The following is a 17,217-nucleotide window of genomic DNA, read 5'->3' as shown; positions in this document are numbered from 1 at the left end:
AGACAGAGAGAAATTAGAATGGAAGCATCCAGAGGAGAGTAAGGAATAAGGAACAAGTAGGGGCTATGGAATGAAATGAGGGGTGAGAAGTAAATAGATAGAGTTATGTTACTTATACTACAGCTCAAAAGATATATCTCACTAATCTTAGGGAGACATACCTGGCAATGCAAAATGTGAAATTGTGACGTTGTGAACAGTGGCTTGTTGCTTGAAATTTTTTGACAAAAACCTATGCCAAATTAAAACAAGAATAGTGCCACATAATGGAGGGGAAGGCGTCTTCAGGTATTTTTTAAATGAAGTTTTCTCTTTACAGTATTTCAAATCCTTTGGATAAGCAAAGGAATAGTAAAGACTGTATTAGGGGGAAGGAGTCCCTCAGGGTAAATGCATGCTATCATTCAAAGGTCTTTAAAGAGCAATTATTTTCCTTGTGACTCCCACCAGTAGTGAAAGTCTTCACTCACTACTCACTTTGCACAGCTGGCCTCTGAGATGTTGTTTCATGATGGGATTGGCCGATATATGTTATCATCCTAAATAGAAACCAGAAAGAGTATCAAATAGTTGGTTGAATATATAAATTAAAAATTGAATCTTTGTAGAGATGATGGATTTGTTTGTAGACTTTTCAGTATGCTTTGTTGTACATAAGAAATCTTTGATGTGAGCTTTGTATTGATCATTAAAAAAATGATTAAACAGGAGAGAAATTATATGGCTGGACATTGTTCATCACTTTGGTGTTTTCCATTGTGAGTTCTTTACCTTTAACCTGAACTTTTAGCTTTTCTTGTTCTGTCTCAGACTGTGTTAGATTATAAATGAAGGGCAGGGGAGGAAGCTATGACCTTTATACTGTGTAGAGAATTTTAGCATGCTGTGGTTAGTTCCTCAAAACATAATAAATACACTGAGTGCTGTGGAAATTCTGGGAGATGGGGAAGAGAGAGTAACATTAATCAGATCTATTTCAGAAACTTTACCTTCAGTTTAATGGTTACTGCATTTTAGAAAAGCATGTTTTGTTACTATTAGTTTAAAATATTTAAATATACAAATATATAGAAAATGTAGGAACATTCTGGTGTATCTATCTGAAATAATGGGGAAATAGAAGGGGAAATATGGAGGTGTAGTGGAATGTGAAACAAAACCAGTAACTACAAAAAGTTTGACATTTTCAGACTTTATGCGTGCAAATCCTGATTTATTATAATCCCTAGATTCCCAAAAGCCATAGGCCCAAATCTCAAAAGAGTACATGGAACCCTTCATCTTTCCAATGTAGATACACTAAGTACCATGACGTTTACTGGGAGGAAGGGTCTTTGGAATGTAGACCTTAAAGAAATTAAATCCTGACCACTCTTGGTATCCACAGCCAAAATTTCTCCTTTCTGCACTGTTGTGAGCCAGGGTGCCAGTACCTCCCACTCTCCACCTTAGAGGTGGCTACATTTTACTGATGTGGTATTTTTACAGCCTATAAGTGTTATAGCCCTGGCTGAACTCCCCCTTGTGGACAGCCACCAGGCTGATAAATTAGATCCAAACCTTGGAACTAATATACTTTTAGGTCAGCTGAGTCAGAGCAGCATCCAGACAGTGTCTCTAAGTCTGGCCTGTCAGGCACACTACTGGGGGACAGACAGTGCTGGTACCCTTCTTTTGTTGTGGGACCCTGTGCCCCAGCTGTCCTAGGCCTCAAGACCAGAGCTGATGCCCAGGTCTCCGCAGTAGCTCACACCTACCTTATCCTGAGCGCAACACTGATGGGCCCCTCCAGTTTATAGTTCATCCCTTCGGGGACTTCATGATGGTTAAAGCAAGTGACACATACTTTGCAAAGGCACTCCTACACACTTTACTCATAGAGATAACACAATAAATACATAGATCTATGGAAATATATCTAATACCTGCATGCAAAACCTTTCCTCAGTTTCTTCACACCTCCTGGGAGCCATTAGGTCTTAATCAGTGTCCTTCTAGGATGTCCCAGTGTCATCCCTGCCCCTCCTGCTCAGCCTTCTCCTCTTGTTCTGTTCCCTTCTGCTCCAGAGAGTCTTCTTTGAACAGGTAATTCTAGCCCATTGTCTCTTCCTGTTCTTCCCCTGTTACTTTTTTTCCACTCTGTAATTCTCCAACTTTCTGTGTTCCTTACTGTGGATTAGAGTCATTAGCAAGTCAATAGTCTTCAGTTGGTAATCTCCATTGTCCTGCTAAGGCCCTAGCTCTGTCCTAAAATGCGGGTGATTGTTCTCCCTTTGGACAGAGACAAAACAACAGGTCTTGATGCTTATCAGAGAGTGGGCAATCTACTACCAGTGCCTGCCTTCCTGAAAATGTGTAAAACCCACCCCCCAGGACTAAGTTAATTATTTGCACCCCTGTAGCAGACAGCATGATAGCAATCAAATAGACAGAGGTACACATCATAATAATGAAATATACAAATATCTCCCACCTTCTTCACAATAAGCAAGTTGGGATCTTTTCTAGAGGTGTGTGAGATTGCTATATACATGTACAGTAGTGTAAAATGTCAAATAAATATAAAATGGGGATAATGATACTGCCCTTTGTCGTAAAGTGCTTTGAGATGTACTGATGAAAAGTGCAGTATAAGAGTTAGGTGGTAATAGTACTAGTATAATCTAGACTTTGAAGCATGTGTACGGGGGCTGTTGCCCCCTTACTAACATTCAGTGGGGGTGTTTCAGTTGCTAGCTCTCAGTACTAAAAGGGGGAAGGGTCGATGGGGAATCAGGACCCTGAGACTGACAGCCCCCAGGAACAATGGGGAGAGGCCAATGTCCCAGGTCAGCCTGAATGACAGGACGGGCCGGCTAATCAAGGAGTCAGGAGGCCAGGGAGGTCCCGTCCTCCATGTGAGCTGGATTTGCCTGGGTCAGACAGAGTGGGGCCAAGCTAAGGAGAAAGCAGGGGCCCAAGCTAAGCTGGGGAGCAGAGCTGTGCCAGAGCAAGAGGGGCCAGAAAAACAGCCCAGGAAGCAGGTCAGTGCTGGGAGCAGAGTCACGGAAGCAGCCTGCAGAGCAGACTTGTCCTGGGAGCAGAGCTGCAGCAACCAGAGGCAGAGGGGCCAAAGAAGCAGCCCAGGGAGCTGGAGGCAGAGCAGCAGCAGCGCTGAGACAGTGGGGGAGCTGGGGGTGGAACAGTCCGGAGCTGGGTGCGGTGAGCAGCTGGGGAGAGCGAGGGGGACCCTGGGCAGTGGACCCAGCACAGGGAGATGCCTCAGCCAAGAGGCTCTGCAGGCCAGGCTTGGATCATAACCCCGACAGGGCGGGGGCGACACTGGGAAGAAGGATCCTACCACTTAGAGCCTGAGAGCGTGTGGCCACCACCAGAGCAAGTGTCCACCCCACAGCATCCCTGCAGCACAGCCAGGGCCTGAGAAGGCAGCCTGGGACTTACAAGGAGCAGACTGTGAACTGCACTGACATTCCAGAGACACTGTTTGTGATGTTCCCTGCCACAGAGCGGGTTGATGTATTTCCTTTAACCTTTCCCATTTTCCCTTATTCTTTTTAAAATTAATCGTTGAATAAATAACTTGCATTTGCTTTAACTTGTATGTAATGGTCAGTGGGTCAGAGAAGTGCCCAGTGCAGAGAGAGTACCACAGAGTGGGGACACCCTGGCCCCTGTCCTAGGTGACCACAGCAGGGTTGGGGGTTGAGCCCCCCAGGAATCCTGGGCCCAGCCTTGTTGGAGTTGCGAGGACTCTGCCAGACAGGAGAGTGGAAGGGGAGTCCTCAAAGGCAGGGAGGCCACTGGGTAAAGGAAGTGGGAGCGAGGACTCAGATCCGTTCGCTAGCCCACTTCACCGGGGTAGTGCAGAAGCGGGACTATTCCCCCGCTTACACATATGTTCCTGTAGAGAGCGTAGCTGTAGTCTGGTCCTTCTATTGGCCTTGGAACACAACAGTGAGATCATGTAGTATTTCACTGATTTATGATGTGTTCTGTAACTACACTGTAGAAGTAAAATTTCATGATGGTGGTTGGAAATTGACAATGTACGCTACCAGTTCACACAGAAGAAAGAAAGAACGAACACCCTGATTTGCACAATGTATAGATATTTAAGACTCATAGAGAATCCATTCCTTTCAGCTATTGGCTGAACTGAATTACAAAGCAATTGTACAATTTATACAAGGAAAATATCACACATGGAGGATTTCTCTCCAAAGCAAACAAAACTAATTGGACTAGTCTCACTGACCTTCCTTCTTTCTAAGAGATTAAGAGCAGAATCCTAGAGCCTGCATTTGTGCAAATAAACTATTGGCTCAAGAATTCAAGAATTATTGGGTCAACTCTAACAACATTGTGAAGATGTGATTAGTGTTTCTTAAAGTACAGTCTCTGTACTGAGCACCTAGGCTCTTCAACTGCATAACAACAGCAGAACAGCCAAATGAAAGAGATGCTGCCACAAACAGTCTGATAACTTCTACTTCCTCCTTTTCTCTGGACTGTGCATTCTGCATATTTATGTGATAAAAGCTAAAAATTCCAATCAAAGGACATTCCTAAATCCACACAACACAAGTTACAATCTGTGTTTCTCTAGTTCTCGATTATTCTCTTTTTGTAGGTAATTTAACAGTCAATATGAACTACATAGAACATAATAATATGCGAATGTAGATTTGCCCAGTCAGCAAGGCCCTATCCAAGCGAAGTAGGGACTAAAAGGTTCTCTAGGCAGGGAGACTTGGGAGAGGCCCTGTTCAGGCAGGGGAGGGACTGAAGAAGTCCCAGGCAGGAAGCCCAGGGAGGAGAAAGAGAAACCTTGTGTTGTGTGGACATAGGAATGTCCTTTGGTTGGAATTTTGAGCTTTATTTGCCGTTTATTTTATATTAATAAACCAGCCCCTCAAGGAGAGGTATTTTTGACCAAAAAAACAACTGAAGGGCAGTTTATTTGAACAGTCCAAGAGGGGGAACTGAGGCAGGCTGCCTGTAATGTGATCCTAGCCACAAGGGGGTGTATGGGAGGTGGCAAGCTTACTAGAGACGCATATAACTTTGTTTTGGGTAAATAAGGTTAGAATAATTAAGGTTCATAGTTAAATGTTTGTAAAACAACAAGCACATTGTCATTGCTGAATACATTTTTAAAAGATTTTTATTAACCATATTTTCTGCTACTTTATGCAATATTTTACTAGATTGGCATGAGAATTTTGTAGGTAAAATATAACTGTTATTTACTTCTCTCATCACCAAAAAATAAAAACAAACAAACAAAAAAATGTTTTATTTGACTTATTTATTTATTAAGAGCCAACTGTTTGATGTTTTTTGTTTTTGATTTCCACAGAATAGTCAAGCATAATTGAAAGAAAACAAGTCAATCATTTTTTTAAAAAAATCACTTTTACCTTATTTCATTGGGTGTTGATCAGCCCTGGATAAACCTCCAGAACTGTCAAAAGTACTAAATTCACATGCCTTTCATTCTAACCTTTTCCCTCCCTATCCTCAAAATAGACTTATTAATGTTATTGAAACCAGTGCATTGATATCAAAGTTATTTACAGCACTTTATTTGTTCAGGAATGGGAGATAATATAACACTATCTCCCAATAAGGAATCTGATATTTTCTAGTAATTGCTCTACTTGTAAGTCCAGCTACATAAGTATATAGTGGTTGATCAAATATTGAGAATGAATGTTATTGTTTTAACCTTTACATTCTTCAGACAGAGGCTTTATCTCCCTTTCTTTTTAAAAAGCTCCTGACACATTTTTGGTGATACTAAATGATGATTATTAGATAAATCAATATACGTGAGAGCATGGAGAATGGTATACACATTGTCCCCCCATTATTAGAACCAACATTTTATCTAAACAGTCTCTAAGTAACAGTCCTTGTAATGTCAGAGTAGGCATCATTTTCTGCAAGCAGTTTTAGCAGTGTTATGCTAGTTTTGAAGAAAAGAGCCTTTCCTATATTTTTTTGTAGATTAGAATGACTAATAAACTTGAGAAATCTTTGTGAAATGCCCTTTAAATGCCATTGCCAATTAGTGTTTATAAATCAGAAATTTAGGAACAACTTATTTTCACTAACATTTTCAATATTGTGATGATTTAAAGGTGAAGGGCAAACCCAATATATAGAATGGCATCTGCAACATGCTATAGTTACTTGCCTAATCTACATTTGGATTTGGAAAAAGCTGTAAAGTAACATGTAAAGTGCTGATAATAGAATTTTAAAAATCAGACATTATTTTTTCCAGCGCTCCTGCAAGCTCATTGAAATACTGTCCAGATAAACCCTAAAGCAGCCAAAATCAACAAGGAACTCGCTTCCTGCATGCATGCTGCTTGGGGCACTAATTAAATAGTTTCCTATGACACCAATTAGTAGAAATTTTGTAATGATTTCAATCTAAATTTCAACTTATTTTAAAATATATGCTAAAATATTGTTCTCCTTTTAGATATTATTGTTTTTTTCAAACAACTGAATTTTCTCGCACTGCAAACTGAAGGCCATATCTAATACACATAATACTAATATCCCGTGTCCCTATCCTGACCTGCAAATTACTTCCCTCCCTCCTCACTGTGTGAGAATGCTTTTGTGTTTCTGTTGAGTTGAATAGCAGAGTCAGGAGTTCAAACATCTTTAGTAGTAATATACTCCACTTTGACACTGATTTATCCATTTAGACCCTGATTCAATAAAGGACTTAAACATTTGTTTTGAAGTTAAGTAATTCCTTGTATATAAATGCCTCAAATCCTTGCGGATCTGCTCGACCACATATGTCCCTTAGAGAGAATAAGTCTGTGACCATCAAACTCATGCCAGATGGAACCTATACATATATTATGTATTGTTGTTTTTTATTTGTATTATGGTTGTACCTGGGAACAGGGTCACATCATGCTAGGTGGAGTACAGACATGTAACAAAGACAGTCCTTGGCCTAGATGTCTGTATCTATGTGAAACAGACAAACTGAGTAAAGATGGATAGGAAGGAAGAAGTAACAGTAAAAGAAAGAAGGTGAAATCCTGGCCCCATTGAAGTCATTGAGAAAAATCCCATTGACGTCAGTGGAGCCAGGATTTCACCCTGACAGCATACAGGAAACAGAAGTTGAAGCTTGTCATTGCCAGTATCAGACAGTGTAATTTGTAGGCATTACAGCAAAAGTATGTTTGAAAGAGCAATTTAAAAGCAGATATGGTGTGGCTCTGTGAAACTCAGTAGAAAATTTTTCCATGAATGTGGGTGCCTTGGGAGAAAGCATGGAGGAAGAGTCAGACTGGTGATTCAGGATGCCATTATTGGCATAGCAAAGGCAGGGGTCGACTACTTGATAAACTAGTAGATCTGGTAGATTGGGTAAAGCTAAATGGTCACGGGTCTGAAGGGAAAAGACAAGGTGTTAATGTCTGATACAATGGAGGAGAGGGAGCTAGTAGAGACACACCCAGAGGTAGTGATGTTATTGAAAATTTTTCAGAAAGATAATGCCACAAAGGTAATATTAGTGGCAGTATTTTTAATGGGCTTGTAAGGGGCATCAAGGCCAGAAAGTTGAGGAGTTAGATGGCTAGGGCCTAAACAAGAACTTTGCAAGTCAGGACAGACACAAACTGCTGAATCTTAGAAGTATTATGTAGCTAGGAGCAGCAAGATTTGGACATGACCTGGGTGTGTGGATCAGGAGAGACAGCTGAGTCAAAGGTGATGCTCATATTACAGGACTGAGTGTAAAGATGTGATGTAATCCATGGTGGCAGAAAAATTGAGAAGATGGAAGGTTTATAGCAGGGGTCGGCAACCTTTTAGAAGTGGTGTGCCGAGTCTTTATTTATTCACTTTAATTTAAGGTTTTGCGTGCCAGTACTACATTTTAACGTTTTTTAGAAGGTCTCTCTTTATAAGTCTATATATTCTATAACTAAAACTATTGTCGTATGTAAACAAGGTTTTCAAAATGTTTAAGAAGCTTCATTTAAAATTAAATTAAAATGCTGATCTTACGCTGCCGGCCCGCTGCTGGCCTGGGGTTCCGTTCACCTGTGGCCGGGACCCCGGCTGGCAAGGGGCCAGCAGCCAGAACCCCAGACCAGCAGTGGGCTGAGCGGGGCCGGTGGCTGGAACCCCAGACCGGCAGTGGGCTGAGCCGCTCAGCCCACTGCCATTCAGCTCGCTGCCGGTCCGGGGTTCTGTCCACTGGCTCCTGCCAGCCAGGGTCCCGGCTGCCGGCCCTGCTCAGCCTGCTGCTGGTCTGGGATCCCGGCCCTGCCCAAATAGAGTAGGTACCTACCTTCTCCCTGGTTCTAGCCCATTCTCTTCCTCTCTCTCTGCACTGAGCTGAGGCTGGGAGTGCACTGAGAACAGGGCTGGGGGTGAAGGAGCAGGCTGGGGGTTGGGGTGCAGGCTCTGGCCAGGAGCTGGAATGAGGGAGGGGACTCAGGGTTGGGGCAGGAGGTTTGGGTGTGGAGCGCTTACCTGGGCAGCTCCCATTTGGTGTGAGGGGTGCAGGTGGGAATGGGTGTGTGTGTGTGTGTGTGTGTGTGTGTGTGTGTGTGCAGGAGCTCCCGTTTGGTGCTCAGGGTGGGAGTGGGGATGTGGGGGGTGCAAGAGTCAGGGCATGGGGTGTGGGGGGCTGGGGATGTGTGTGGGGTGCAGGAGTCAGGGCAGGGGCTGGGGGTGTGTGAGGAGGGTGCAGGAGTCAGGGCAGGGGGCTGGGTATGTGTGGGGAGTGCCAGAGTCAGGGCTGGGGTTGTGGGGGGGGTGCAGAGGTGCAGGGGTCAGGGCATGGGGCTGGGGTGTGTGGGGGGGTGCAGGGGTGAGGGCAGAGGGCTGGGTGTGTGTGAGGAGGGTTCAGGGGTCAGGGCAGACGGCTGGGGTGTGTGAGGGGGTGCAGGGGTCAGGACAGAGGGCTGGGGGTGTGGGCTGGGGTCGTGGGGGTGCTCCCAGCCCCCTGCCCTGAGCAGCTCACGGCAGGGGGCTGGAGGGGATATGTCCTGATTCCACCCCCTTCCCCAAGGTCCCCGGAGCAGAGAGCGCGCTGTGGCTCCGCTTTTACCTCTCCCTCTCTGTAGCAAGGGCCGTCGGAGGGAGGGAGAGAAGGAGGGGCAGGCCACCAGCACACTGGAAGAAGAGGCGGTGGGAGGGGGAAGCTCGCCTGCCCTGCAAGGAGAGAGCGGTGGGCGGAAAAGAGCGGGCCGGGCCTGGCAGGATTTTTAGTGCATGCTGCTGTCTGCCCATGTCCGGCAGACAGCGGTATGCCATTAAAAATTGGCTCGCATGCTGTGTTTGGCACGCGTGCCATAGGTTCCCGACCCCTGGTTTAGAGACTTATTTAAAGCTTAGTTTTAGACATTTTATCCTTAAGTTTCTGGTTGAACATTCATGAGGAGATGTCAGAAAGCCTGGCTGAGACGCAGGATTCACTGGAAGGAGACATGTCTATTAGCTGGATTCAGAGTCATCAGCACAAATATATGCTTGTCAATAAGCACATCTAGAGATAAGATGAAGTGAGAAAAAAGCAAGAGGCCATGGGATTTAGCTTTGAAGATACCCACTTGAAAAGGAGACAGGAAAAGAGAAGGATCCACTAAACAAAACTCCAAACGAAGGATCATAGTTCTGAGGACAACCTTGAGAGGATGGTGTTGCGAAAGCTAAAGGAGGGCAGGATTTTAAGAAATGGAGAGTGGTTCACAGTTTCAAAAGGCACAAGGGATCAAGGAAGATGAAGATTAGATTTGGCCAGAAAGAGGTCATTTAAGGCTTTGGTAAGATAAGAGAGAAATAGATATAGAAAATGTATGAGTTACCAACCAAGTCTAAAAGTTTGAATGATTTATAGCCACCTGACTACAAAATTCATAATTGATAGAACATGTTAACCACTTTTAATTTACATTAGAAAAATATACTTTATGACATAGACAACATTTTATAGCCAAATAAAATTTGTGATTATGTATCTTTCATTGAGAAGGCATTTTCAGTTCACTACTGCTGCTTCATATTAGTAGTGGTGAGAAGCAAGTGTTTGAGACACAGACAAATTTCTGTTGCTTTTAATTTCCTAACTGATAAACATCTTCAGTCTGAGTCACCTTCATTTGGTTTACTATTTTAACAAAGGTTAAGGTTTTACTGCCTCAGGGGTGGCTTAACATTTGTTTCTTGTTCTGGATGAAAAATTTAAGATATAATGGTTACAAAGTTAATAAGTACTTAGTTATCTAAACACTTATGAAGGTACTCTCCTAGTAGGATGGAGAATGGGCTTGATTTATAGTTCAGGGTTCTCCGGGTCTGTGTCTAGACTAGAGAGAAGTAGCATATCACTAATGGATTGGTAGAGATATTAATCACAGAAAGGAAATTAATAGGTAAGAAATTTTCCATTGCAAATGGTCAAGGACATAGTTTATTTGCAGGAAATTTGTGATTTTGATAAAGAAATTGTTTATATATTAAAAGAGGGTGGGGAGAGAATAAAAAAGAGGAGAGCAACTTGGTAACTTTAAATTTTTAAAGGAAGACTGTTTCATTTGTTTTTAACATTTCTTTATGTTTTACACTATGTCAAATGGCTAGTGGAAGGCTTAAAATAAATGATTAAAAATATTAAATAGATATAGTTTTGCTAATCAACAACTAAGTGGGGAGAGCTGTAAATCCACAAATATTTGAAAGGTAAACTGCAAGGAAAGAGAAAAAATATTTGCTATAGTGAAAGGGTATAACTAGAACTTAATGGCTGAAATAAAGAAATGGAGAATTGAGGCTGATAACAGGATGAACTTTCGACCTTTGAGGAACAGTTTGAAAACCACATGCATCTAAATAGTGTAACCAATATGATAAGTTGAGCTATGAAATTTATTTTCACAAATTTGGGCGGGATGTGATATCATGTGACAATTTGCCCCCCAAAAGGCAAAGACAGATATGTCAGGTCTTCCGCTGACCTATTTGACATTGTCTTTATGCAACACTGAATTGGGTTTGAAATATTGCTAGTACTCGTGGTCTCTGTCAATTTTCATCACTGTCATTGGCATCCATTTCTACTTTCTTTCACCCACATTGATCATCCTTTGATCACATGTATTGGAAAAGGAGAACAAGATTTTGGGATCAGAAGCTTTCTATGCTCCGGCCTGGCAAAACTTCAGCTCCCTCAAAATCCCTGCCTGCTGGGTTCCACTCTTTCTCTTTTTGGCATGTGCAGTGGAAGAGAAGGTGCTTTATTCAAACTAGAGGTAAAGCTGCTTCTTCCTCCCCTGGAACTGGTACTGTGTGCAAGGCAGAAAGGTGCTGCTCTTCTTCCTGGAGGAAAATAACTGGGGAGACCAGTGAACGGGGCAGAATAGACAGGTGAAATTTTTTGAGGCCAATAAAGTTGAGCGGCACTTAAAGGGCTGGGAGGAAGATGGAGAGGTAAGGGGAAGGAAAAGGGCTTGGGGTGGTGAAAAGGTGAGGAAAAGACCAAGCTGGGGGGTTATGAAGTGGTGAGACCTGTAAGTGTACAAGGTGGAGAGTAGTACATAGGAGAAAGATCAAGTGGAGGGATATTATACAATAATACTTACCTGTTATATAGCACGTCATTCTAAAGCACGATAAAAAACATTAAGTAATTGAAATAACTAAGGATAGTGGAGATCAGGAGGGACTAGGAGAAGAGCAAGAGGACCAGTGGGTGGAATGGAAGAGAGAGGGCAAGCACTGACAGTAAAAACTACAGGGAGATAGTCCAAAACCCAAAAGAAAGAAAAGGCTTAAAGAACAAAGAAGATGTGTTTTAGAAAACATTGCAAATATTTTAAAAAGATAAATATTACAGCTGGACAGAAAAAAACCAAAAAATTTCAATTTTTTGGTGAAAAATCAAAAACTGAAATACTTCCATTTGGAAATGCTGCAATAGTGCCTCATGGGAGTTGTAGTTCAAATACCTCATGCTCCCATTCTATATAGCCTGAGGTTCTTGGTTGGAGTAACTTGCTGATGGTGCACCACCCTCTTGGTAAGGGGAGGTGGTGTATCATGGGAATCCCTGGTCATGGTGCTCTGGAACAAAACTGCTAAGACACCACTGGCACCTCACAAAATAATTCTATTTTAAGGGAGCTATTTGTCCTCTCTATTAACTATTGAGACACAGCATTGTATAGTGGAAACCTGACTGCACTGCTGCAAATCGTCTTTCCAAAGTCACCATCCACAAGCAGTACTCTGCGGTTTAAGTGTTTTGCTACTGCAGCAAGGTTCTCTGGTGTCAGCCTGAATAGCTGATGGAGCCGATTTATTTTTATAGATTAGCCAAAGCAGCCGTGCCATGAGGGATACCACAGACACCATGTCTAACAAGGATAAATTGAAAAAAAGTTTACTTTGTCATGCTCCATATTTTATGACCATATTATCTAAACACTTGGATAGTAATTTTTCTCTGATAGATGATTATATTAACTTTGCCAACTTTAAATCTGAACATAACATAAAAACATAAGAATGGCCATACTGGGTCAGACCAAAGGTGCATCTAGCCCAGTAACCAGGCTTCCAACAGTTGCCTATGCCAGGTGCCCCAGAGGGAATGAACAGAACAGGTAATCATCAAGTGATCCATCCTGTCACCCATTCCCAGCTTCTGGCAAACAGAAGCTAGGGACACCATCCCTGTCCATCCTGGCTAATAGCCATTGATGGACCTATCTTACATGAACTTATCTAGTTCTTTTTTGAATCCCGTTATAGTCTTGGCCTTCACAACATCCTCTGACAGGGAGTTCCACAGGTTGACTGTGGGTTGTGTGAAAAAATACTTCCTTCTGTTTGTTTTAAATTTGCTGCCTATTAATTTCATTTGGTGACCCTTTGTTCTTGTGTTATGAGAAGGAGTAAATAACACTTCCTTATTTACTTTCTCCACACCAGTCATGATTTTATAAACCTCTATCATATCCCCCTTAGTCTTCTCTTTTCTAAGCTGAAAAGTCCCAGCCTTATTAACCTCTCCTTCTATGGCAGATATTCCATACCCCGAATCATTTTTGTTGCCCTTTTCTGAACCTTTTCCAATTCCAATATATCTTTTTTGAGATGGGGCGACCACATCTGCGCGCAGTATTCAAGGTGTGGGTGTACTATGGATTCATATAGAGGTAATATGATATTTTCTGTCTTATTATCCATCACTTTCTTAATGTTTCCCAACATTCTGTTCGCTTTTTTGACTGCTGCTGCACATTGAATGGATGTTTTCAGAGAGCTATCCACAATGACTCCAAGATCTCTTTCTTGAGTGGTGACAGCTTATTTAGACCCCATCATTTTATTTGTATAGTTGGGATTATATATACATTATATTACCTGTCACCTTTGTAGCGTGTTAATGGCCGGTCCCACTGGATATTTGGTTTGATCAAGCCATGTGCAGGGCACACATGCTATATCTATGATAGGTAAGGACGTGCATGTATGTTTGTGAGTAAAGAGTGCCTGTAGAATGAATGAAATGTTTTAAAAATTAGAAATTGCGTAGTGAGTGCAATTATTGCTTTAATCCTATTAGTTTTACAATGATAGAAAATCGGGTTGTGGGGTTTTTTGAAAGCTCTTCACTGTTGATGGTAATAACGGGAAAAGAAAAACCTGCTTTGCTGTTTGTGGTGACTCATGGACAACAAGGTGACAAGTGCTGTTCCTTTGTCTGACCCAGCAAGAAAGTTAAACTTCCCTACAGTATTTGTTTAGCTAAAAGTGATTTGAGAGTTGGTGGGAAAATGTTGCTCAAGATTTAATCTCATTCTACATCTCATTTGTATACTGGGCAATGGATCTGACCCACCTTCCCTTTCATTTTTTCCTATGACACTTGAGCAAACAGACACTGAGGAATTTCTGAATGAATGATGGTTTGAATTCTATTTGTTTGACTAGAGAAATATATTTCATTTACTGTAAATGAGTTGTCTGTTTATTACTGTGAAAAAAGTGGGAAATGTCTGTTATTATTATGAATATTATATGTGCCTTTGTCTGTTTGATTACTGCGGATTGAGTATGCTGTCTGCTACATGGGTGCAAGGAGTTAACTTACTCCTGGGTGGTTTTTTGCACACCCAGAGTCAGTGGCTGTAGATAACCCAATCACTGATACTTAAGAAACAACACAGGTGTCAATTCCTGTGAAGGTTTACCCCCATCATGCTCTGATCATCAGGCTATCTGGTAACCCCAAGAGGAGGAGGGAAATCCAAGCTGGTAAAATGAAACAAAGGGCTTGGAAGAGGTTAAAAGCCTCAGCTCTGAAGCTGAGAACACCAGAAGGACTGCTGAGGAGACACTGACCCTCTTCTCACCAATGTTGAGTTACCAGAGATAAGTCAGGCCTACCTAAATTCTGAGGGAAATGCTAAGCTTAGGTAAGATAAAATACTCATAGGCCTTTTTTGTTGTTTTAACCTTTTTAACACTTTTCTCTCTGCTACATTCCTATGGATAGATAAATAATACTTTGTTTTGAAGAAGTAGTTCGGTAGGACTGCATGAACTCATAGCTCCAGAAAGGAAATCTCTAGCGCAGGAGCCAAACACATCTGGACTTGCTGTGGTGTAATCTGGACACCCAGTCTAAAAATGTGTGAGTCTCAGGATTCCACGCTAAGAGATGTGCAAGAGTTGGGCCTGTCACTTGAAAGAGGGACCCATGGAGGGGCTGAGTCAGGAGTCAAAGATACAGCTTACCTTGAATAGTGGTAGACAGTTACCACAGCCATTATAGATGTGGTGTGGTGTGTGTATTTTGACATGGTTTCATCCCTAGTTTATTACAAACATGATAAGACCTGAAGTAAAACCTGATGATAATTCTAAGTCTGCATTTTTGTACAAAAGCCTAATGGTAATTTTTAATTAGATCTCCATTCAGTTCAAGCACTGCCTCTAGTCTAAAGTATTGAAGGTCAAATAGTGATGTTAGAGCACTGTACAGTCAGTCCTCTTGACGTCTATTGTGCTGTGTTTAGAACTGAGTGAATAATTCATAGCAAGTAATTTGCTCTGAGTTTAACCTTGTTTTCTGCTTGCAGAATGTTCTCCAGCAGAGTGCCATTTTTGTTATATTAATTGATTAATCAAAATTTCTCAGATATGTTGTAGTTATTGTTATTTTATGGTTTTCCCTCTGCTCCCAGCCACCAGGGACTGATCACAAAAAATTCAATAGTCGATTTAAAAAATTTGAGCTGCTTTACTTGAGAGGTTGTTTATATAAAACTCACAATATATATTTTTGTACCATACTTGAAAGACGTCCCTGGGGATTTGAAACTCCCAGGGAGAAGTGGGAGATAAACAGGATTAAGAAATTTTAGAAAAAGTTAAACATTTACCTTTTTGGGTCATGTAAGACTTGCCAAGAGGCCTTATTCCTTAAGAAAATAGATTTGCTGGCATTGTGCAGAATTTAGATTTAACTTTGCCTTCTCACACAATTGCATATGCCCTTGTAGCTGCTAAGTATGTGGTCTGATCCATATCTTGCTCATTTAGGGCATGATCCAATGCTTATTACCTGTGTGCCAGGATACTGCTGAGGGATTTGGGGAAAGCTGTTCCCTTTTTGTGTAAAGCGCTATCCCATCCCATATAAACATACCACTTCAGTTGTAGATACTCCACTGTGTGAGCTTACAGTTTGTTTTCTGCTAGCATTTGTGATGATAAAACTCAATTGCTTGAATGTTTGCAAAGGGGCACAAGCCAAAACATGTTCATTTTTAGATGTGAGTGAGTACTTCCAGAACATTGTGTATAGTATTAATCGAATCTCGTCATGATGGCAAGTTTTTTTCTTTTACACAAAAGTTGAGTTAATATTTAAATTAGGGCTGTCAAGCAATTTAAAAAATTAATCGTCATTAATCTCACTGTTAAACAATAATAGAATACATTTATTTAAATATTTTTGGATGTTTTCTACATTTTCAAATATATTGATTTCAATTATAACAAAGAATACCAAGTGTACAGTGCTCGCTTTATATTTATTTTTATTACAAATATTTGCACTGGATAAAACAAAATAAATATCTTTCAATTCGTCTAATACAAGTACTATAGTGCAATCTCTTTATCATGAAAGTTGAATTACAAATGTAGAATTATGTAAAAAAAACTGCATTCAAAAATAAAACAATATAAAACTTCAGAGCTTACGAGTCCACGCAATCCTGATTTCTTGTTCAGCCAATCGCTAAGACAAACAAGTTTGTTTACATTTGCAGGAGATAATGCTGCCCGCTTCTTGTTCACATTGTCACCTGAAAGTGAGAACAGGTTTTCTTATGTCACTGTTGTAGCCGGTGTCGCAAGGTATTTATGTGACAGATGCACTAAAGATTCAGATGTCCCTTCATGCTTCAGCCATCATCCCAGAGGACATGCATCCATGCTGATGACAGGTTCTGCTTGATAACGATCCAAAGCATTGTGGACTAATGCATGTTCATTTTCATAATCTGAGTCAGATGCCACCATCAGAAGGTTGATACTCTTTTTTGGTGGTTCAGGTTCTGTAGTTTCCGCTTCGGAGTGTTGCTCTTTTAAGACTTATGACAGCATGCTCCACACCCCATCCCTCTCAGATTTTGGAAGGCACTTCAGATTCTTAACCCTTGGGTCGAGTGCTGTAGCTATCTTTAGAAATCTCACATTGGTACCTTCTTAGTGTTTTGTCAAATCTGCAGCGCAAGTGTTCTTAAAACGAACAACGTATGCTGAGTCGTCACTGAGACTACTGTAACATATGAAATATATGGCAGAATGTGGGTAAAATAGAGTTGGAGACATACAATTCTCCCCCAAAGAGTTCAGTCACAAATTTAATTAATGCATTACTTTTTAACAAGCATCATCAGCATGGAAGCATGTCCTTTGGAATGGCGGCCAAAACATGAAGGGGCATACGAATGTTTAGCATATCTAGCACGTAAATACCTTGTAATGCCGTCTACAAAAGTCCCATGTGAACGCCTGTTCTCACTTTCAGGTGACGTAAATAAGAAGCCGGCAGCATTATCTCCCATAAATGTAAACAAACTTGTTTGTCTTAGCGATTGGCTGAACCCAAGGTAGGACTGAGTGGACTTGTAGGCTCTAAAGTTC

General features: G+C 41.5%; 1 protein-coding gene across 8 annotated transcripts in view; it reads left to right on the top strand.

Annotated features, from left to right (window-relative positions):
* The window catches only part of PDE4D (phosphodiesterase 4D), a 1,096,073-nt gene that overhangs the window by 835,132 nt on the left and 243,724 nt on the right, over positions 1-17,217 (top strand). Inside the window, exon 1 of one of the 8 annotated variants that reach the window (XM_074952582.1) lies at positions 9,796-9,818. The exons of the other annotated variants lie outside the window; for them this stretch is intronic. The gene's annotated coding sequence lies outside the window, so the exon portion shown is untranslated. Of the gene's footprint in view, positions 1-9,795; positions 9,819-17,217 lie in introns of those variants that run through there. 8 annotated transcript variants of the gene reach the window in all.

Source organism: Natator depressus, chromosome 5 (genome assembly GCF_965152275.1).
Source record: "Natator depressus isolate rNatDep1 chromosome 5, rNatDep2.hap1, whole genome shotgun sequence".
NCBI lineage: Eukaryota > Metazoa > Chordata > Testudines > Cheloniidae > Natator > Natator depressus.
Note: the sequence above shows the minus strand (reverse complement) of the source record. Positions and strands in the feature narration are given on the sequence as shown.